The 16,789-nt window shown below is 41.7% G+C and overlaps 76 pseudogenes; all 76 read left to right on the plus strand.

Moving 5' to 3' along the window:
• Positions 1-60: 60 nt before the first annotated feature.
• Positions 61-179, plus strand: LOC142693147 (5S ribosomal RNA; annotated as a pseudogene).
• Positions 180-246: 67 nt separating this feature from the next.
• On the plus strand, positions 247-365 carry LOC142735895 (5S ribosomal RNA; annotated as a pseudogene).
• A 67-nt stretch (positions 366-432) lies between these two features.
• Positions 433-551, plus strand: LOC142728951 (5S ribosomal RNA; annotated as a pseudogene).
• A 67-nt stretch (positions 552-618) lies between these two features.
• Positions 619-737, plus strand: LOC142737057 (5S ribosomal RNA; annotated as a pseudogene).
• A 67-nt stretch (positions 738-804) lies between these two features.
• On the plus strand, positions 805-923 carry LOC142736085 (5S ribosomal RNA; annotated as a pseudogene).
• A 253-nt stretch (positions 924-1,176) lies between these two features.
• LOC142738310 (5S ribosomal RNA) lies at positions 1,177-1,295 on the plus strand (annotated as a pseudogene).
• A 67-nt stretch (positions 1,296-1,362) lies between these two features.
• Positions 1,363-1,481, plus strand: LOC142689227 (5S ribosomal RNA; annotated as a pseudogene).
• Positions 1,482-1,548: 67 nt separating this feature from the next.
• Positions 1,549-1,667, plus strand: LOC142728784 (5S ribosomal RNA; annotated as a pseudogene).
• Positions 1,668-1,734: 67 nt separating this feature from the next.
• Positions 1,735-1,853, plus strand: LOC142737353 (5S ribosomal RNA; annotated as a pseudogene).
• Positions 1,854-1,920: 67 nt separating this feature from the next.
• LOC142737408 (5S ribosomal RNA) lies at positions 1,921-2,039 on the plus strand (annotated as a pseudogene).
• A 67-nt stretch (positions 2,040-2,106) lies between these two features.
• LOC142701098 (5S ribosomal RNA) lies at positions 2,107-2,225 on the plus strand (annotated as a pseudogene).
• Positions 2,226-2,292: 67 nt separating this feature from the next.
• On the plus strand, positions 2,293-2,411 carry LOC142737354 (5S ribosomal RNA; annotated as a pseudogene).
• A 67-nt stretch (positions 2,412-2,478) lies between these two features.
• On the plus strand, positions 2,479-2,597 carry LOC142666100 (5S ribosomal RNA; annotated as a pseudogene).
• Positions 2,598-2,664: 67 nt separating this feature from the next.
• On the plus strand, positions 2,665-2,783 carry LOC142735540 (5S ribosomal RNA; annotated as a pseudogene).
• Positions 2,784-2,850: 67 nt separating this feature from the next.
• LOC142738452 (5S ribosomal RNA) lies at positions 2,851-2,969 on the plus strand (annotated as a pseudogene).
• A 253-nt stretch (positions 2,970-3,222) lies between these two features.
• Positions 3,223-3,341, plus strand: LOC142717197 (5S ribosomal RNA; annotated as a pseudogene).
• Positions 3,342-3,408: 67 nt separating this feature from the next.
• Positions 3,409-3,527, plus strand: LOC142732765 (5S ribosomal RNA; annotated as a pseudogene).
• A 67-nt stretch (positions 3,528-3,594) lies between these two features.
• LOC142668644 (5S ribosomal RNA) lies at positions 3,595-3,713 on the plus strand (annotated as a pseudogene).
• Positions 3,714-3,780: 67 nt separating this feature from the next.
• On the plus strand, positions 3,781-3,899 carry LOC142708667 (5S ribosomal RNA; annotated as a pseudogene).
• A 67-nt stretch (positions 3,900-3,966) lies between these two features.
• Positions 3,967-4,085, plus strand: LOC142675367 (5S ribosomal RNA; annotated as a pseudogene).
• A 67-nt stretch (positions 4,086-4,152) lies between these two features.
• LOC142737447 (5S ribosomal RNA) lies at positions 4,153-4,271 on the plus strand (annotated as a pseudogene).
• Positions 4,272-4,339: 68 nt separating this feature from the next.
• On the plus strand, positions 4,340-4,458 carry LOC142737355 (5S ribosomal RNA; annotated as a pseudogene).
• A 67-nt stretch (positions 4,459-4,525) lies between these two features.
• Positions 4,526-4,644, plus strand: LOC142666102 (5S ribosomal RNA; annotated as a pseudogene).
• Positions 4,645-4,711: 67 nt separating this feature from the next.
• Positions 4,712-4,830, plus strand: LOC142733888 (5S ribosomal RNA; annotated as a pseudogene).
• Positions 4,831-4,897: 67 nt separating this feature from the next.
• Positions 4,898-5,016, plus strand: LOC142733484 (5S ribosomal RNA; annotated as a pseudogene).
• Positions 5,017-5,269: 253 nt separating this feature from the next.
• LOC142666511 (5S ribosomal RNA) lies at positions 5,270-5,388 on the plus strand (annotated as a pseudogene).
• A 67-nt stretch (positions 5,389-5,455) lies between these two features.
• Positions 5,456-5,574, plus strand: LOC142728170 (5S ribosomal RNA; annotated as a pseudogene).
• Positions 5,575-5,641: 67 nt separating this feature from the next.
• LOC142668655 (5S ribosomal RNA) lies at positions 5,642-5,760 on the plus strand (annotated as a pseudogene).
• A 253-nt stretch (positions 5,761-6,013) lies between these two features.
• Positions 6,014-6,132, plus strand: LOC142675267 (5S ribosomal RNA; annotated as a pseudogene).
• A 67-nt stretch (positions 6,133-6,199) lies between these two features.
• LOC142735718 (5S ribosomal RNA) lies at positions 6,200-6,318 on the plus strand (annotated as a pseudogene).
• Positions 6,319-6,385: 67 nt separating this feature from the next.
• Positions 6,386-6,504, plus strand: LOC142669162 (5S ribosomal RNA; annotated as a pseudogene).
• Positions 6,505-6,571: 67 nt separating this feature from the next.
• On the plus strand, positions 6,572-6,690 carry LOC142715831 (5S ribosomal RNA; annotated as a pseudogene).
• A 67-nt stretch (positions 6,691-6,757) lies between these two features.
• On the plus strand, positions 6,758-6,876 carry LOC142733494 (5S ribosomal RNA; annotated as a pseudogene).
• A 67-nt stretch (positions 6,877-6,943) lies between these two features.
• On the plus strand, positions 6,944-7,062 carry LOC142681477 (5S ribosomal RNA; annotated as a pseudogene).
• A 253-nt stretch (positions 7,063-7,315) lies between these two features.
• Positions 7,316-7,434, plus strand: LOC142714029 (5S ribosomal RNA; annotated as a pseudogene).
• Positions 7,435-7,501: 67 nt separating this feature from the next.
• Positions 7,502-7,620, plus strand: LOC142729056 (5S ribosomal RNA; annotated as a pseudogene).
• A 67-nt stretch (positions 7,621-7,687) lies between these two features.
• On the plus strand, positions 7,688-7,806 carry LOC142737058 (5S ribosomal RNA; annotated as a pseudogene).
• A 67-nt stretch (positions 7,807-7,873) lies between these two features.
• Positions 7,874-7,992, plus strand: LOC142681992 (5S ribosomal RNA; annotated as a pseudogene).
• A 253-nt stretch (positions 7,993-8,245) lies between these two features.
• LOC142707607 (5S ribosomal RNA) lies at positions 8,246-8,364 on the plus strand (annotated as a pseudogene).
• A 252-nt stretch (positions 8,365-8,616) lies between these two features.
• On the plus strand, positions 8,617-8,735 carry LOC142728793 (5S ribosomal RNA; annotated as a pseudogene).
• A 67-nt stretch (positions 8,736-8,802) lies between these two features.
• LOC142737356 (5S ribosomal RNA) lies at positions 8,803-8,921 on the plus strand (annotated as a pseudogene).
• A 67-nt stretch (positions 8,922-8,988) lies between these two features.
• On the plus strand, positions 8,989-9,107 carry LOC142737409 (5S ribosomal RNA; annotated as a pseudogene).
• A 67-nt stretch (positions 9,108-9,174) lies between these two features.
• On the plus strand, positions 9,175-9,293 carry LOC142701108 (5S ribosomal RNA; annotated as a pseudogene).
• A 67-nt stretch (positions 9,294-9,360) lies between these two features.
• On the plus strand, positions 9,361-9,479 carry LOC142695468 (5S ribosomal RNA; annotated as a pseudogene).
• A 253-nt stretch (positions 9,480-9,732) lies between these two features.
• LOC142707618 (5S ribosomal RNA) lies at positions 9,733-9,851 on the plus strand (annotated as a pseudogene).
• A 252-nt stretch (positions 9,852-10,103) lies between these two features.
• Positions 10,104-10,222, plus strand: LOC142728804 (5S ribosomal RNA; annotated as a pseudogene).
• A 67-nt stretch (positions 10,223-10,289) lies between these two features.
• Positions 10,290-10,408, plus strand: LOC142737357 (5S ribosomal RNA; annotated as a pseudogene).
• Positions 10,409-10,475: 67 nt separating this feature from the next.
• Positions 10,476-10,594, plus strand: LOC142737411 (5S ribosomal RNA; annotated as a pseudogene).
• Positions 10,595-10,661: 67 nt separating this feature from the next.
• Positions 10,662-10,780, plus strand: LOC142701116 (5S ribosomal RNA; annotated as a pseudogene).
• A 67-nt stretch (positions 10,781-10,847) lies between these two features.
• LOC142671893 (5S ribosomal RNA) lies at positions 10,848-10,966 on the plus strand (annotated as a pseudogene).
• Positions 10,967-11,219: 253 nt separating this feature from the next.
• On the plus strand, positions 11,220-11,338 carry LOC142666516 (5S ribosomal RNA; annotated as a pseudogene).
• Positions 11,339-11,405: 67 nt separating this feature from the next.
• On the plus strand, positions 11,406-11,524 carry LOC142728181 (5S ribosomal RNA; annotated as a pseudogene).
• Positions 11,525-11,591: 67 nt separating this feature from the next.
• On the plus strand, positions 11,592-11,710 carry LOC142731218 (5S ribosomal RNA; annotated as a pseudogene).
• A 67-nt stretch (positions 11,711-11,777) lies between these two features.
• Positions 11,778-11,896, plus strand: LOC142678477 (5S ribosomal RNA; annotated as a pseudogene).
• Positions 11,897-11,964: 68 nt separating this feature from the next.
• On the plus strand, positions 11,965-12,083 carry LOC142737358 (5S ribosomal RNA; annotated as a pseudogene).
• Positions 12,084-12,150: 67 nt separating this feature from the next.
• On the plus strand, positions 12,151-12,269 carry LOC142728203 (5S ribosomal RNA; annotated as a pseudogene).
• Positions 12,270-12,336: 67 nt separating this feature from the next.
• Positions 12,337-12,455, plus strand: LOC142686731 (5S ribosomal RNA; annotated as a pseudogene).
• Positions 12,456-12,522: 67 nt separating this feature from the next.
• LOC142678310 (5S ribosomal RNA) lies at positions 12,523-12,641 on the plus strand (annotated as a pseudogene).
• A 67-nt stretch (positions 12,642-12,708) lies between these two features.
• On the plus strand, positions 12,709-12,827 carry LOC142668666 (5S ribosomal RNA; annotated as a pseudogene).
• Positions 12,828-13,080: 253 nt separating this feature from the next.
• On the plus strand, positions 13,081-13,199 carry LOC142704080 (5S ribosomal RNA; annotated as a pseudogene).
• Positions 13,200-13,266: 67 nt separating this feature from the next.
• On the plus strand, positions 13,267-13,385 carry LOC142737448 (5S ribosomal RNA; annotated as a pseudogene).
• A 254-nt stretch (positions 13,386-13,639) lies between these two features.
• LOC142704751 (5S ribosomal RNA) lies at positions 13,640-13,758 on the plus strand (annotated as a pseudogene).
• Positions 13,759-14,011: 253 nt separating this feature from the next.
• Positions 14,012-14,130, plus strand: LOC142692521 (5S ribosomal RNA; annotated as a pseudogene).
• A 253-nt stretch (positions 14,131-14,383) lies between these two features.
• On the plus strand, positions 14,384-14,502 carry LOC142686199 (5S ribosomal RNA; annotated as a pseudogene).
• Positions 14,503-14,569: 67 nt separating this feature from the next.
• LOC142735470 (5S ribosomal RNA) lies at positions 14,570-14,688 on the plus strand (annotated as a pseudogene).
• A 67-nt stretch (positions 14,689-14,755) lies between these two features.
• LOC142735719 (5S ribosomal RNA) lies at positions 14,756-14,874 on the plus strand (annotated as a pseudogene).
• A 67-nt stretch (positions 14,875-14,941) lies between these two features.
• On the plus strand, positions 14,942-15,060 carry LOC142667297 (5S ribosomal RNA; annotated as a pseudogene).
• Positions 15,061-15,127: 67 nt separating this feature from the next.
• Positions 15,128-15,246, plus strand: LOC142675069 (5S ribosomal RNA; annotated as a pseudogene).
• A 67-nt stretch (positions 15,247-15,313) lies between these two features.
• Positions 15,314-15,432, plus strand: LOC142735792 (5S ribosomal RNA; annotated as a pseudogene).
• Positions 15,433-15,499: 67 nt separating this feature from the next.
• Positions 15,500-15,618, plus strand: LOC142733517 (5S ribosomal RNA; annotated as a pseudogene).
• A 67-nt stretch (positions 15,619-15,685) lies between these two features.
• LOC142681488 (5S ribosomal RNA) lies at positions 15,686-15,804 on the plus strand (annotated as a pseudogene).
• Positions 15,805-15,871: 67 nt separating this feature from the next.
• On the plus strand, positions 15,872-15,990 carry LOC142675024 (5S ribosomal RNA; annotated as a pseudogene).
• A 67-nt stretch (positions 15,991-16,057) lies between these two features.
• On the plus strand, positions 16,058-16,176 carry LOC142737166 (5S ribosomal RNA; annotated as a pseudogene).
• Positions 16,177-16,243: 67 nt separating this feature from the next.
• LOC142729184 (5S ribosomal RNA) lies at positions 16,244-16,362 on the plus strand (annotated as a pseudogene).
• Positions 16,363-16,429: 67 nt separating this feature from the next.
• Positions 16,430-16,548, plus strand: LOC142737059 (5S ribosomal RNA; annotated as a pseudogene).
• A 67-nt stretch (positions 16,549-16,615) lies between these two features.
• On the plus strand, positions 16,616-16,734 carry LOC142673990 (5S ribosomal RNA; annotated as a pseudogene).
• Positions 16,735-16,789: the final 55 nt, after the last annotated feature.

The raw sequence follows: 16,789 nt of genomic DNA on the forward strand, positions 1-16,789 counted from the left end.
ATGTCGTTTAGATTTTGTTTCACAATAGATTAAATAGGACTATGGATTAAAGGATTTAACGTCAATGGCCATTCTAAGCTGAATGTGCCTGCTCTCGTCAGATCGCAGAAGTTACACAGCTTAAGTCCTCGCTAGTACCAGTGTGGGAAACTGTCTGGGAATCCGTGGAGCGGTTGAATTTTTATTATGTCGTTTAGATTTTGTTTCACAATCGATTAAAAAGGACTATGGATTAAAGCATTTAATGTCAATGGCCATTCTAAGCTGAATGTGCCTGCTCTCGTCAGATCGCAGAAGTTACACAGCTTAAGGCCTCGCTGGTACCAGTGTGGGAGACTGTCTGGGAATCCGTGGTGCGGTTGACTTTTTATTATGTCGTTTAGATTTTGTTTCACAATAGATTAAATAGGACTATGGATTAAAGCATTTAACGTCAATGGCCATTCTAAGCTGAATGTGCCTGCTCTCGTCAGAACGCAGAAGTTACACAGCTTAAGGCCTCGCTAGTACCAGTGTGGGAGACTGTCTGGGAATCCGTGGTGCGGTTGACTTTTTATTATGTCGTTTAGATTTTGTTTCACAATCGATTAAAAAGGACTATGGATTAAAGCATTTAATGTCAATGGCCATTCTAAGCTGAATGTGCCTGCTCTCGTCAGATCGCAGAAATTACACAGCTTAAGGCCTCGCTAGTACCAGTGTGGGAGACTGTCTGGGAATCCATGGTGCGGTTGACTTTTTATTATGTCGTTTAGATTTTGTTTCACAATAGATTAAATAGGACTATGGATTAAAGCATTTAACGTCAATGGCCATTCTAAGCTGAATGTGCCTGCTCTCGTCAGAACGCAGAAGTTACACAGCTTAAGGCCTCGCTAGTACCAGTGTGGGAGGCTGTCTGGGAATCCGTGGTGCGGTAGACTTTTTATTATGTCGTTTAGATTTTGTTTCACAATCGATTAAAAAGGACTATGGATTAAAGCATTTAATGTCAATGGCAATTCTAAGCTGAATGTGCCTGCTCTCGTTAGATCGCAGAAGTTACACAGCTTAAGCCCTCGCTAGTACCAGTGTGGGAGAGTGTCTGGGAATCCGTGGTGCGGTTGACTTTTTATTATGTCGTTTAGATTTTGTTTCACAATAGATTAAATAGGACTATGGATTAAAGCATTTAACGTCAATGGCCATTCTAAGCTGAATGTGCCTGCTCTCGTCAGATCGCAGAAGTTACACAGCTTAAGGCCTCGCTAGTACCAGTGTGGGAGACTGTCTGGGAATCTGTGGTGCGGTTGAATTTTTATTATGTCGTTTAGATTTTGTTTCACAATCGATTAAAAAGGACTATGGATTAAAGCATTTAATGGCAATGGCCATTCTAAGCTGAATGTCCCTGCTCTCGTCAGATCGCAGAAGTTACACAGCTTAAGGCCTTGCTAGTACCAGTGTGGGAGACTGTCTGGGAATCCGTGGTGCGGTTGTGTTTTTATTATGTTGTTTAGATTTTGTTTCACAATCGATTAAAAAGGACTATGGATTAAAGCATTTAATGTCAATGGCCATTCTAAGCTGAATGTGCCTGCTCTCGTCAGACCGCAGAAGTTACACAGCTTAAGGCCTCGCTAGTACCAGTGTGGGAGACTGTCTGGGAATCCGTGGTGCGGTTGACTTTTTATTATGTCGTTTAGATTTTGTTTCACAATCGATTAAAAAGGACTATGGATTAAAGCATTTAATGTCAATGGCCATTCTAAGCTGAATGTGCCTGCTCTCGTCAGATCGCAGAAGTTACACAGCTTAAGGCTTTGCTAGTACCAGTGTGGGAGACTGTCTGGGAATCCGTGGTGCGGTTGACTTTTTATTATGTCGTTTAGATTTTGTTTCACAATAGATTAAATAGGACTATGGATTAAAGCATTTAACGTCAATGGCCATTCTAAGCTGAATGTGCCTGCTCTCGTCAGAACGCAGAAGTTACACAGCTTAAGGCCTCGCTAGTACCAGTGTGGGAAACTGTCTGGGAATCCGTGGTGCGGTTGAATTTTTATTATGTCGTTTAGATTTTGTTTCACAATCGATTAAAAAGGACTATGGATTAAAGCATTTAATGTCAATGGCCATTCTAAGCTGAATGTGCCTCCTCTCGTCAGACCGCAGAAGTTACACAGCTTAAGGCCTCGCAAGTACCAGTGTGGGAGACTGTCTGGGAATCCGTGGTGCGGTTGACTTTTTATTATGTCGTTTAGATTTTGTTTCACAATCGATTAAAAAGGACTATGGATTAAAGCATTTAATGTCAATGGCCATTCTAAGCTGAATGTGCCTGCTCTCGTCAGATCGCAGAAGTTACACAGCTTAAGGCTTTGCTAGTACCAGTGTGGGAGACTGTCTGGGAATCCGTGGTGCGGTTGACTTTTTATTATGTCGTTTAGATTTTGTTTCACAATAGATTAAATAGGACTATGGATTAAAGCATTTAACGTCAATGGCCATTCTAAGCTGATTGTGCCTGCTCTCGTCAGAACGCAGAAGTTACACAGCTTAAGGCCTCGCTAGTACCAGTGTGGGAAACTGTCTGGGAATCCGTGGTGCGGTTGAATTTTTATTATGTCGTTTAGATTTTGTTTCACAATCGATTAAAAAGGACTATGTATTAAAGCATTTAATGTCAATGGCCATTCTAAGCTGAATGTCCCTGTTCTCGTCAGATCGCAGAAGTTACACAGCTTAAGGCCTCGCTAGTACCAGTGTGGGAGACTGTCTGGGAATACGTGGTGCAGTTGACTTTTTATTATGTTGTTTAGATTTTGTTTCACAATAAATTAAATAGGACTATGGATTAAGGCTTTTAATGTCAATGGCCATTCTAAGCTGAATGTGCCTGCTCTCGTCAGATCGCAGAAGTTACACAGCTTAAGGCCTCGCTAGTATCAGTGTGGGAGACTGTCTGGGAATCCGTGGTGTGGTTGACTTTTTATTATGTCGTTTAGATTTTGTTTCACAATCGATTAAAAAGGACTATGGATTAAAGCATTTAATGTCAATGGCCATTCTAAGCTGAATGTGCAAGCTCTCGTTAGATTGCAGAAGTTACACAGCTTAACGCCTCGCTAGTACCAGTGTGGGAGACTGTCTGGGAATCCGTGGTGCGGTTGACTTTTTATTATGTCGTTTACATTTTGTTTCACAATAGATTAAATAGGACTATGGAGTAAAGCATTTAACGTCAATGGCCATTCTAAGCTGAATGTGCCTGCTCTCGTCAGATCGCAGAAGTTAAACAGCTTAAGGCCTCGCTAGTACCAGTGTGGGAGACTGTCTGGGAATCCGTGGTGTGGTTGAATTTTTATTATGTCGTTTAGATTTTGTTTCACAATCGATTAAAAAGGACTATGGATTAAAGCATTTGATGTCAATGGCCATTCTAAGCTGAATGTCCCTGCTCTCGTCAGATCGCAGAAGTTACACAGCTCAAGGCCTCGCTAGTACCAGTGTGGGAGACTGTCTGGGAATCCGTGGTGCGGTTGACTTTATATTATGTTGTTTAGATTTTGTTTCACAATCGATTAAAAAGGACTATGGATTAAAGCATTTAATGTCTATGGCCATTCTAAGCTGAATGTGCCTGCTCTCGTCAGATCGCAGAAGTTACACAGCTTAAGGCCTCGCTAGTACCAGTGTGGGAGACTGTCTGGGAATCCGTGGTGCGGCTGACTTTTTATTATGTCGTTTAGATTTTGTTTCACAATAGATTAAATAGGACTATGGATTAAAGCATTTAACGTCAATGGCCATTCTAAGCTCAATGTGCCTGCTCTCGTCAGAACGCAGCAGTTACACAGCTTAAGGCCTCGCTAGTACCAGTGTGGGAGACTGTCTTGGAATCCGTGGTGCGGTTGAATTTTTATTATGTCGTTTAGATTTTGTTTCACAATCGATTAAAAAGGACTATGGATTAAAGCATTTAATGTCAATGGACATTCTAAGCTGAATGTCCCTGCTCTCATCAGATCGCAGAAGTTACACAGCTTAAGACCTCGCTAGTACCAGTGTGGGAGACTGTCTGGGAATCCGTGGTGCGGTTGACTTTTTATTATGTTGTTTAGATTTTGTTTCACAATAGATTAAATAGGACTATGGATTAAGGCTTTTAATGTCAATGGCCATTCTAAGCTGAATGTGCCTGCTCTGGTCAGAACGCAGAAGTTACACAGCTTAAGGCCTCGCTAGTACCAGTGTGGGAGACTGTCTGGGAATCCGTGGTGCGGTTGACATTTTTATTGTGTCGTTTAGATTTTGTTTCACAATCGATTAAAAAGGACTATGGATTAAAGCATTTAATGTCAATGGCCATTCTAAGCTGAATGTGCCTGCTCTCGTCAGATCGCAGAAGTTACACAGCTTAAGGCTTTGCTAGTACCAGTGTGGGAGACTGTCTGGGAATCCGTGGTGCGGTTGACTTTTTATTATGTCGTTTAGATTTTGTTTCACAATAGATTAAATAGGACTATGGATTAAAGCATTTAACGTCAATGGCCATTCTAAGCTGATTGTGCCTGCTCTCGTCAGAACGCAGAAGTTACACAGCTTAAGGCCTCGCTAGTACCAGTGTGGGAAACTGTCTGGGAATCCGTGGTGCGGTTGAATTTTTATTATGTCGTTTAGATTTTGTTTCACAATCGATTAAAAAGGACTATGTATTAAAGCATTTAATGTCAATGGCCATTCTAAGCTGAATGTCCCTGTTCTCGTCAGATCGCAGAAGTTACACAGCTTAAGGCCTCGCTAGTACCAGTGTGGGAGACTGTCTGGGAATACGTGGTGCGGTTGACTTTTTATTATGTTGTTTAGATTTTGTTTCACAATAAATTAAATAGGACTATGGATTAAGGCTTTTAATGTCAATGGCCATTCTAAGCTGAATGTGCCTGCTCTCGTCAGATCGCAGAAGTTACACAGCTTAAGGCCTCGCTAGTACCAGTGTGGGAGACTGTCTGGGAATCCGTGGTGTGGTTGACTTTTTATTATGTCGTTTAGATTTTGTTTCACAATCGATTAAAAAGGACTATGGATTAAAGCATTTAATGTCAATGGCCATTCTAAGCTGAATGTGCAAGCTCTCGTTAGATTGCAGAAGTTACACAGCTTAACGCCTCGCTAGTACCAGTGTGGGAGACTGTCTGGGAATCCGTGGTGCGGTTGACTTTTTATTATGTCGTTTACATTTTGTTTCACAATAGATTAAATAGGACTATGGAGTAAAGCATTTAACGTCAATGGCCATTCTAAGCTGAATGTGCCTGCTCTCGTCAGATCGCAGAAGTTACACAGCTTAAGGCCTCGCTAGTACCAGTGTGGGAGACTGTCTGGGAATCCGTGGTGTGGTTGAATTTTTATTATGTCGTTTAGATTTTGTTTCACAATCGATTAAAAAGGACTATGGATTAAAGCATTTGATGTCAATGGCCATTCTAAGCTGAATGTCCCTGCTCTCGTCAGATCGCAGAAGTTACACAGCTTAAGGCCTCGCTAGTACCAGTGTGGGAGACTGTCTGGGAATCCGTGGTGCGGTTGACTTTATATTATGTTGTTTAGAATTTGTTTCACAATCGATTAAAAAGGACTATGGATTAAAGCATTTAATGTCTATGGCCATTCTAAGCTGAATGTGCCTGCTCTCGTCAGATCGCAGAAGTTACACAGCTTAAGGCCTCGCTAGTACCAGTGTGGGAGACTGTCTGGGAATCCGTGGTGCGGCTGACTTTTTATTATGTCGTTTAGATTTTGTTTCACAATAGATTAAATAGGACTATGGATTAAAGCATTTAACGTCAATGGCCATTCTAAGCTCAATGTGCCTGCTCTCGTCAGAACGCAGCAGTTACACAGCTTAAGGCCTCGCTAGTACCAGTGTGGGAGACTGTCTTGTAATCCGTGGTGCGGTTGAATTTTTATTATGTCGTTTAGATTTTGTTTCACAATAGATTAAATAGGACTATGGATTAAAACATTTAACGTCAATGGCAATTCTAAGCTGAATGTGCTTGCTCTCGTCAGAACGCAGAAGTTACACAGCTTAAGGCCTCGCTAGTACCAGTGTGGGAGACTGTCTGGGAATCCGTGGTGCGGTTGAATTTTTATTATGTCGTTTAGATTTTGTTTCACAATCGATTAAAAAGGACTATGGATTAAAGCATTTAATGTCAATGGCCATTCTAAGCTGAAGGTCCCTGCTCTCGTCAGATCGCAGAAGTTACACAGCTTAAGGCCTCGCTAGTACCAGTGTGGGAGACTGTCTGGGAATCCGTGGTGCGGTTGACTTTTTACTATGTTGTTTAGATTTTGTTTCACAATAGATTAAATAGGACTATGGATTAAGGCTTTTAATGTCAATGGCCATTCTAAGCTGAATGTGCCTGCTCTCGTCAGATCGCAGAAGTTACACAGCTTAAGGACTCGCTAGTACCAGTGTGGGAGACTGTCTGGGAATCCGTGGTGCGGTTGACTTTTTATTATGTCGTTTAGATTTTGTTTCACAATCGATTAAAAAGGACTATGGATTAAAGCATTTAATGTCAATGGCCATTCTAAGCTGAATGTTCCTGCTCTCGTCAGATCGCAGAAGTTACACAGCTTAAGGCCTCGCTAGTACCAGTGTGGGAGACTGTCTGGGAATCCGTGGTGCGGTTGACTTTTTATTATGTCGTTTAGATTTTGTTTCACAATCGATTAAAAAGTACTATGGATTAAAGCGTTTAATGTCAATGGCCATTCTAAGCTGAATGTGCCTGCTCTCGTCAGATCGCAGAAGTTACACAGCTTAAGGCCTCGCTAGTACCAGTGTGGGAGACTGTCTGGGAATCCGTGGTGTGGTTGACTTTTGATTATGTCGTTTAGATTTTGTTTCACAATAGATTAAATAGGACTTTGGATTAAAGCATTTAACGTCAATGGCCATTCTAAGCTGAATGTGCCTGCTCTCGTTAGATCGCAGAAGTTACACAGCTTAACGCCTCGCTAGTACCAGTGTGGGAGACTGTCTGGGAATCCGTGGTGCGGTTGACTTTTTATTATGTCGTTTAGATTTTGTTTCACAATAGATTAAATAGGACTATGGATTAAAGGATTTAACGTCAATGGCCATTCTAAGCTGAATGTGCCTACTCTCGTCAGATCGCAGAAGTTACACAGCTTAAGTCCTCGCTAGTACCAGTGTGGGAGACTGTCTGGCAATCCGTGGAGCGGTTGAATTTTTATTATGTCGTTTAGATTTTGTTTCACAATCGATTAAAAAGGACTATGGATTAAAGCATTTAATGTCAATGGCCATTCTAAGCTGAATGTGCCTGCTCTCGTCAGATCGCAGAAGTTACACAGCTTAAGGCCTCGCTAGTACCAGTGTGGGAGACTGTCTGGGAATCCGTGGTGCGGTTGACTTTTTATTATGTCGTTTAGATTTTGTTTCACAATAGATTAAATAGGACTATGGATTAAAGCATTTAACGTCAATGGCCATTCTAAGCTGAATGTGCCTGCTCTCGTCAGAACGCAGAAGTTACACAGCTTAAGGCCTCGCTAGTACCAGTGTGGGAGACTGTCTGGGAATCCGTGGTGCGGTTGACTTTTTATTATGTCGTTTAGATTTTGTTTCACAATCGATTAAAAAGGACTATGGATTAAAGCATTTAATGTCAATGGCCATTCTAAGCTGAATGTGCCTGCTCTCGTCAGATCGCAGAAATTACACAGCTTAAGGCCTCGCTAGTACCAGTGTGGGAGACTGTCTGGGAATCCATGGTGCGGTTGACTTTTTATTATGTCGTTTAGATTTTGTTTCACAATAGATTAAATAGGACTATGGATTAAAGCATTTAACGTCAATGGCCATTCTAAGCTGAATGTGCCTGCTCTCGTCAGAACGCAGATGTTACACAGCTTAAGGCCTCGCTAGTACCAGTGTGGGAGGCTGTTTGGGAATCCGTGGTGCGGTAGACTTTTTATTATGTCGTTTAGATTTTGTTTCACAATCGATTAAAAAGGACTATGGATTAAAGCATTTAATGTCAATGGCAATTCTAAGCTGAATGTGCCTGCTCTCGTTAGATCGCAGAAGTTACACAGCTTAAGCCCTCGCTAGTACCAGTGTGGGAGAGTGTCTGGGAATCCGTGGTGCGGTTGACTTTTTATTATGTCGTTTAGATTTTGTTTCACAATAGATTAAATAGGACTATGGATTAAAGCATTTAACGTCAATGGCCATTCTAAGCTGAATGTACCTGCTCTCGTCAGAACGCAGCAGTTACACAGCTTAAGGCCTCGCTAGTACCAGTGTGGGAGACTGTCTTGTAATCCGTGGTGCGGTTGAATTTTTATTATGTCGTTTAGATTTTGTTTCACAATCGATTAAAAAGGACTATGGATTAAAGCATTTAATGTCAATGGACATTCTAAGCTGAATGTCCCTGCTCTCGTCAGATCGCAGAAGTTACACAGCTTAAGACCTCGCTAGTACCAGTGTGGAGACTGTCTGGGAATCCGTGGTGCGGTTGACTTTTTATTATGTTGTTTAGATTTTGTTTCACAATAGATTAAATAGGACTATGGATTAAAGCATTTAATGTCAATGGCCATTCTAAGCTGAATGTGCCTGCTCTCGTCAGACCGCAGAAGTTACACAGCTTAAGGCCTCGCTAGTACCAGTGTGGGAGACTGTCTGGGAATCCGTGGTGCGGTTGACTTTTTATTATGTCGTTTAGATTTTGTTTCACAATCGATTAAAAAGGACTATGGATTAAAGCATTTAATGTCAATGGCCATTCTAAGCTGAATGTGCCTGCTCTCGTCAGATCGCAGAAGTTACACAGCTTAAGGCTTTGCTAGTACCAGTGTGGGAGACTGTCTGGGAATCCGTGGTGCGGTTGACTTTTTATTATGTCGTTTAGATTTTGTTTCACAATAGATTAAATAGGACTATGGATTAAAGCATTTAACGTCAATGGCCATTCTAAGCTGAATGTGCCTGCTCTCGTCAGAACGCAGAAGTTACACAGCTTAAGGCCTCGCTAGTACCAGTGTGGGAAACTGTCTGGGAATCCGTGGTGCGGTTGAATTTTTATTATGTCGTTTAGATTTTGTTTCACAATCGATTAAAAAGGACTATGGATTAAAGCATTTAATGTCAATGGCCATTCTAAGCTGAATGTGCCTCCTCTCGTCAGACCGCAGAAGTTACACAGCTTAAGGCCTCGCAAGTACCAGTGTGGGAGACTGTCTGGGAATCCGTGGTGCGGTTGACTTTTTATTATGTCGTTTAGATTTTGTTTCACAATCGATTAAAAAGGACTATGGATTAAAGCATTTAATGTCAATGGCCATTCTAAGCTGAATGTGCCTGCTCTCGTCAGATCGCAGAAGTTACACAGCTTAAGGCCTCGCTAGTACCAGTGTGGGAGGCTGTCTGGGAATCCATGGTGTGGTTGACTTTTTATTATGTCGTTTAGATTTTGTTTCACAATCGATTAAAAAGGACTATGGATTAAAGCATTTAATGTCAATGGCAATTCTAAGCTGAATGTGCCTGCTCTCGTTAGATCGCAGAAGTTACACAGCTTAAGCCCTCGCTAGTACCAGTGTGGGAGAGTGTCTGGGAATCCGTGGTGCGGTTGACTTTTTATTATGTCGTTTAGATTTTGTTTCACAATAGATTAAATAGGACTATGGATTAAAGCATTTAACGTCAATGGCCATTCTAAGCTGAATGTACCTGCTCTCGTCAGAACGCAGCAGTTACACAGCTTAAGGCCTCGCTAGTACCAGTGTGGGAGACTGTCTTGTAATCCGTGGTGCGGTTGAATTTTTATTATGTCGTTTAGATTTTGTTTCACAATCGATTAAAAAGGACTATGGATTAAAGCATTTAATGTCAATGGACATTCTAAGCTGAATGTCCCTGCTCTCGTCAGATCGCAGAAGTTACACAGCTTAAGACCTCGCTAGTACCAGTGTGGAGACTGTCTGGGAATCCGTGGTGCGGTTGACTTTTTATTATGTTGTTTAGATTTTGTTTCACAATAGATTAAATAGGACTATGGATTAAAGCATTTAATGTCAATGGCCATTCTAAGCTGAATGTGCCTGCTCTCGTCAGACCGCAGAAGTTACACAGCTTAAGGCCTCGCTAGTACCAGTGTGGGAGACTGTCTGGGAATCCGTGGTGCGGTTGACTTTTTATTATGTCGTTTAGATTTTGTTTCACAATCGATTAAAAAGGACTATGGATTAAAGCATTTAATGTCAATGGCCATTCTAAGCTGAATGTGCCTGCTCTCGTCAGATCGCAGAAGTTACACAGCTTAAGGCTTTGCTAGTACCAGTGTGGGAGACTGTCTGGGAATCCGTGGTGCGGTTGACTTTTTATTATGTCGTTTAGATTTTGTTTCACAATAGATTAAATAGGACTATGGATTAAAGCATTTAACGTCAATGGCCATTCTAAGCTGAATGTGCCTGCTCTCGTCAGAACGCAGAAGTTACACAGCTTAAGGCCTCGCTAGTACCAGTGTGGGAAACTGTCTGGGAATCCGTGGTGCGGTTGAATTTTTATTATGTCGTTTAGATTTTGTTTCACAATCGATTAAAAAGGACTATGGATTAAAGCATTTAATGTCAATGGCCATTCTAAGCTGAATGTGCCTCCTCTCGTCAGACCGCAGAAGTTACACAGCTTAAGGCCTCGCAAGTACCAGTGTGGGAGACTGTCTGGGAATCCGTGGTGCGGTTGACTTTTTATTATGTCGTTTAGATTTTGTTTCACAATCGATTAAAAAGGACTATGGATTAAAGCATTTAATGTCAATGGCCATTCTAAGCTGAATGTGCCTGCTCTCGTCAGATCGCAGAAGTTACACAGCTTAAGGCCTCGCTAGTACCAGTGTGGGAGACTGTCTGGGAATCCATGGTGTGGTTGACTTTTTATTATGTCGTTTAGATTTTGTTTCACAATCGATTAAAAAGGACTATGGATTAAAGCATTTAATGTCAACGGCCATTCTAAGCTGAATGTGCAAGCTCTCGTTAGATTGCAGAAGTTACACAGCTTAACGCCTCGCTAGTACCAGTGTGGGAGACTGTCTGGGAATCCGTGGTGCGGTTGACTTTTTATTATGTTGTTTACATTTTGTTTCACAATAGATTAAATAGGACTATGGAGTAAAGCATTTAACGTCAATGGCCATTCTAAGCTGAATGTGCCTGCTCTCGTCAGATCGCAGAAGTTACACAGCTTAAGGCCTCGCTAGTACCAGTGTGGGAGACTGTCTGGGAATCCGTGGTGTGGTTGAATTTTTATTATGTCGTTTAGATTTTGTTTCACAATCGATTAAAAAGGACTATGGATTAAAGCATTTGATGTCAATGGCCATTCTAAGCTGAATGTCCCTGCTCTCGTCAGATCGCAGAAGTTACACAGCTTAAGGCCTCGCTAGTACCAGTGTGGGAGACTGTCTGGGAATCCGTGGTGCGGTTGACTTTATATTATGTTGTTTAGATTTTGTTTCACAATCGATTAAAAAGGACTATGGATTAAATCCTTTAATGTCTATGGCCATTCTAAGCTGAATGTGCCTGCTCTCGTCAGATCGCAGAAATTACACAGCTTAAGGCCTCGCTAGTACCAGTGTGGGAGACTGTCTGGGAATCCGTGGTGCGGTTGACTTTTTATTATGTTGTTTAGATTTTGTTTCACAATAGATTAAATAGGACTATGGATTAAGGCTTTTAATATCAATGGCCATTCTAAGCTGAATGTGCCTGCTCTGGTCAGAACGCAGAAGTTACACAGCTTAAGGCCTCGCTAGTACCAGTGTGGGAGACTGTCTGGGAATCCGTGGTGCGGTTGACATTTTTATTGTGTCGTTTAGATTTTGTTTCACAATCGATTAAAAAGGACTATGGATTAAAGCATTTAATGTCAATGGCCATTCTAAGCTGAATGTGCCTGCTCTCGTCAGATCGCAGAAGTTACACAGCTTAAGGCTTTGCTAGTACCAGTGTGGGAGACTGTCTGGGAATCCGTGGTGCGGTTGACTTTTTATTATGTCGTTTAGATTTTGTTTCACAATAGATTAAATAGGACTATGGAGTAAAGCATTTGATGTCAATGGCCATTCTAAGCTGAATGTCCCTGCTCTCGTCAGATCGCAGAAGTTACACAGCTTAAGGCCTCGCTAGTACCAGTGTGGGAGACTGTCTGGGAATCCGTGGTGCGGTTGACTTTATATTATGTTGTTTAGATTTTGTTTCACAATCGATTAAAAAGGACTATGGATTAAAGCATTTAATGTCTATGGCCATTCTAAGCTGAATGTGCCTGCTCTCGTCAGATCGCAGAAGTTACACAGCTTAAGGCCTCGCTAGTACCAGTGTGGGAGACTGTCTGGGAATCCGTGGTGTGGTTGAATTTTTATTATGTCGTTTAGATTTTGTTTCACAATCGATTAAAAAGGACTATGGATTAAAGCATTTGATGTCAATGGCCATTCTAAGCTGAATGTCCCTGCTCTCGTCAGATCGCAGAAGTTACACAGCTTAAGGCCTCGCTAGTACCAGTGTGGGAGACTGTCTGGGAATCCGTGTTGCGGTTGACTTTATATTATGTTGTTTAGATTTTGTTTCACAATCGATTAAAAAGGACTATGGATTAAAGCATTTAATGTCTATGGCCATTCTAAGCTGAATGTGCCTGCTCTCGTCAGATCGCAGAAGTTACACAGCTTAAGGCCTCGCTAGTACCAGTGTGGGAGACTGTCTGGGAATCCGTGGTGCGGCTGACTTTTTATTATGTCGTTTAGATTTTGTTTCACAATAGATTAAATAGGACTATGGATTAAAGCATTTAACGTCAATGGCCATTCTAAGCTCAATGTGCCTGCTCTCGTCAGAACGCAGCAGTTACACAGCTTAAGGCCTCGCTAGTACCAGTGTGGGAGACTGTCTTGTAATCCGTGGTGCGGTTGAATTTTTATTATGTCGTTTAGATTTTGTTTCACAATCGATTAAAAAGGACTATGGATTAAAGCATTTAATGTCAATGGACATTCTAAGCTGAATGTCCCTGCTCTCGTCAGATCGCAGAAGTTACACAGCTTAAGACCTTGCTAGTACCAGTGTGGGAGACTGTCTGGGAATCCGTGGTGCAGTTGACTTTTTATTATGTTGTTTAGATTTTGTTTCACAATAGATTAAATAGGACTATGGATTAAGGCTTTTAATGTCAATGGCCATTCTAAGCTGAATGTGCCTGCTCTGGTCAGAACGCAGAAGTTACACAGCTTAAGGCCTCGCTAGTACCAGTGTGGGAGACTGTCTGGGAATCCGTGGTGCGGTTGACATTTTTATTGTGTCGTTTAGATTTTGTTTCACAATCGATTAAAAAGGACTATGGATTAACGCCTTTAATGTCAATGGCCATTCTAAGCTGAATGTCCCTGCTCTTGTTAGATCGCAGAAGTTACACAGCTTAACGCCTCGCTAGTACCAGTGTGGGAGACTGTCTGGGAATCCGTGGTGCGGTTGACTTTTTATTATGTCGTTTAGATTTTGTTTCACAATAGATTAAATAGGACTATGGATTAAAGCATTTAACGTCAATGGCCATTCTAAGCTGAATGTGCCTGCTCTGGTCAGAACGCAGAAGTTACACAGCTTAAGGCCTCGCTAGTACCAGTGTGGGAGACTGTCTGAGAATCCGTGGTGCGGTTGAATTTTTATTGTGTCGTTTAGATTTTGTTTCACAATCGATTAAAAAGGACTATGGATTAAAGCCTTTAATGTCAATGGCCATTCTAAGCTGAATGTCCCTGCTCTTGTTAGATCGCAGAAGTTACACAGCTTAACGCCTTGCTAGTACCAGTGTGGGAGACTGTCTGGGAATCCGTGGTGCGGTTGACTTTTTATTATGTCGTTTAGATTTTGTTTCACAATAGATTAAATAGGACTATGGATTAAGGCTTTTAATGTTAATGGCCATTCTAAACTGAATGTGCCTGCTCTCGTCAGATCGCAGAAGTTACACAGCTTAAGGCCTCGCTAGTACCAGTGTGGGAGACTGTCTGGGAATCCGTGGTGCGGTTGAATTTTTATTGTGTCGTTTAGATTTTGTTTCACAATCGATTAAAAAGGACTATGGATTAAAGCCTTTAATGTCAATGGCCATTCTAAGCTGAATATCCCTGCTCTTGTTAGATCGCAGAAGTTACACAGCTTAACGCCTCGCTAGTACCAGTGTGGGAGACTGTCTGGGAATCCATGGTGCGGTTGACTTTTTATTATGTCGTTTAGATTTTGTTTCACAATAGATTAAATAGGACTATGGATTAAAGCATTTAATGTCAATGGCCATTCTAAGCTGAATGTGCCTGCTCTCGTCAGATCGCAGAAGTTACACAGCTTAAGGCCTCGCTAGTACCAGTGTGGGAGACTGTCTGGGAATCCATGGTGCGGTTGAATTTTTATTATGTCGTTTAGATTTTGTTTCACAATAGATTAAATAGGACTATGGATTAAAGCATTTAACGTCAATGGCCATTCTAAGCTGAATGTGCCTGCTCTCGTCAGAACGCAGAAGTTACACAGCTTAAGGCCTCGCTAGTACCAGTGTGGGAGACTGTCTGGGAATCCGTGGTGCGGTTGAATTTTTATTATGTCGTTTAGATTTTGTTTCACAATCGATTAAAAAGGACTATGGATTAAAGCATTTAATGTCAATGGCCATTCTAAGCTGAAGGTCCCTGCTCTCGTCAGATCGCAGAAGTTACACAGCTTAAGGCCTCGCTAGTACCAGTGTGGGAGACTGTCTGGGAATCCGTGGTGCGGTTGACTTTTTACTATGTTGTTTAGATTTTGTTTCACAATAGATTAAATAGGACTATGGATTAAGGCTTTTAATGTCAATGGCCATTCTAAGCTGAATGTGCCTGCTCTCGTCAGATCGCAGAAGTTACACAGCTTAAGGCCTCGCTAGTACCAGTGTGGGAGACTGTCTGGGAATCCGTGTTGCGGTTGACTTTTTATTATGTAGTTTAGATTTTGTTTCACAATCGATTAAAAAGGACTATGGATTAAGGCTTTTAATGTTAATTGCCATTCTAAGCTGAATGTGCCTGCTCTCGTCAGATCGCAGAAGTTACACAGCTTAAGGACTCGCTAGTACCAGTGTGGGAGACTGTCTGGGAATCCGTGGTGCGGTTGACTTTTTATTATGTCGTTTAGATTTTGTTTCACAATCGATTAAAAAGGACTATGGATTAAAGCATTTAATGTCAATGGCCATTCTAAGCTGAATGTCCCTGCTCTCGTCAGATCGCAGAAGTTACTCAGCTTAAGGCCTCGCTAGTACCAGTGTGGGAGACTGTCTGGGAATCCGTGGTGCGGTTGACTTTTTATTATGTCGTTTAGATTTTGTTTCACAATCGATTAAAAAGTACTATGGATTAAAGCATTTAATGTCAATGGCCATTCTAAGCTGAATGTGCCTGCTCTCGTCAGATCGCAGAAGTTACACAGCTTAAGGCCTCGCTAGTACCAGTGTGGGAGACTGTCTGGGAATCCGTGGTGTGGTTGACTTTTGATTATGTCGTTTAGATTTTGTTTCACAATAGATTAAATAGGACTTTGGATTAAAGCATTTAACGTCAATGGCCATTCTAAGCTGAATGTGCCTGCTCTCGTTAGATCGCAGAAGTTACACAGCTTAACGCCTCGCTAGTACCAGTGTGGGAGACTGTCTGGGAATCCGTGGTGCGGTTGACTTTTTATTATGTCGTTTAGATTTTGTTTCACAATAGATTAAATAGGACTATGGATTAAAGGATTTAACGTCAATGGCCATTCTAAGCTGAATGTGCCTGCTCTCGTCAGATCGCAGAAGTTACACAGCTTAAGTCCTCGCTAGTACCAGTGTGGGAGACTGTCTGGGAATCCGTGGAGCGGTTGAATTTTTATTATGTCGTTTAGATTTTGTTTCACAATCGATTAAAAAGGACTATGGATTAAAGCATTTAATGTCAATGGCCATTCTAAGCTGAATGTGCCTGCTCTTGTCAGATCGCAGAAGTTACACAGCTTAAGGCCTCGCTAGTACCAGTGTGGGAGACTGTCTGGGAATCCGTGGTGCGGTTGACTTTTTATTATGTCGTTTAGATTTTGTTTCACAATAGATTAAATAGGACTATGGATTAAAGCATTTAACGTCAATGGCCATTCTAAGCTGAATGTGCCTGCTCTCGTCAGAACGCAGAAGTTACACAGCTTAAGGCCTCGCTAGTACCAGTGTGGGAGACTGTCTGGGAATCCGTGGTGCGGTTGACTTTTTATTATGTCGTTTAGATTTTGTTTCACAATCGATTAAAAAGGACTATGGATTAAAGCATTTAATGTCAATGGCCATTCTAAGCTGAATGTGCCTGCTCTCGTCAGATCGCAGAAATTACACAGCTTAAGGCCTCGCTAGTACCAGTGTGGGAGACTGTCTGGGAATCCATGGTGCGGTTGACTTTTTATTATGTCGTTTAGATTTTGTTTCACAATAGATTAAATAGGACTATGGATTAAAGCATTTAACGTCAATGGCCATTCTAAGCTGAATGTGCCTGCTCTCGTCAGAATGCAGAAGTTACACAGCTTAAGGCCTCGCTAGTACCAGTGTGGGAGGCTGTCTGGGAATCCGTGGTGCGGTAGACTTTTTATTATGTCGTTTAGATTTTGTTTCACAATCGATTAAAAAGGACTATGGATT

Source organism: Rhinoderma darwinii, chromosome 1, assembly GCF_050947455.1.
Source record: "Rhinoderma darwinii isolate aRhiDar2 chromosome 1, aRhiDar2.hap1, whole genome shotgun sequence".
Classification (NCBI taxonomy): Eukaryota; Metazoa; Chordata; class Amphibia; order Anura; family Rhinodermatidae; genus Rhinoderma; species Rhinoderma darwinii.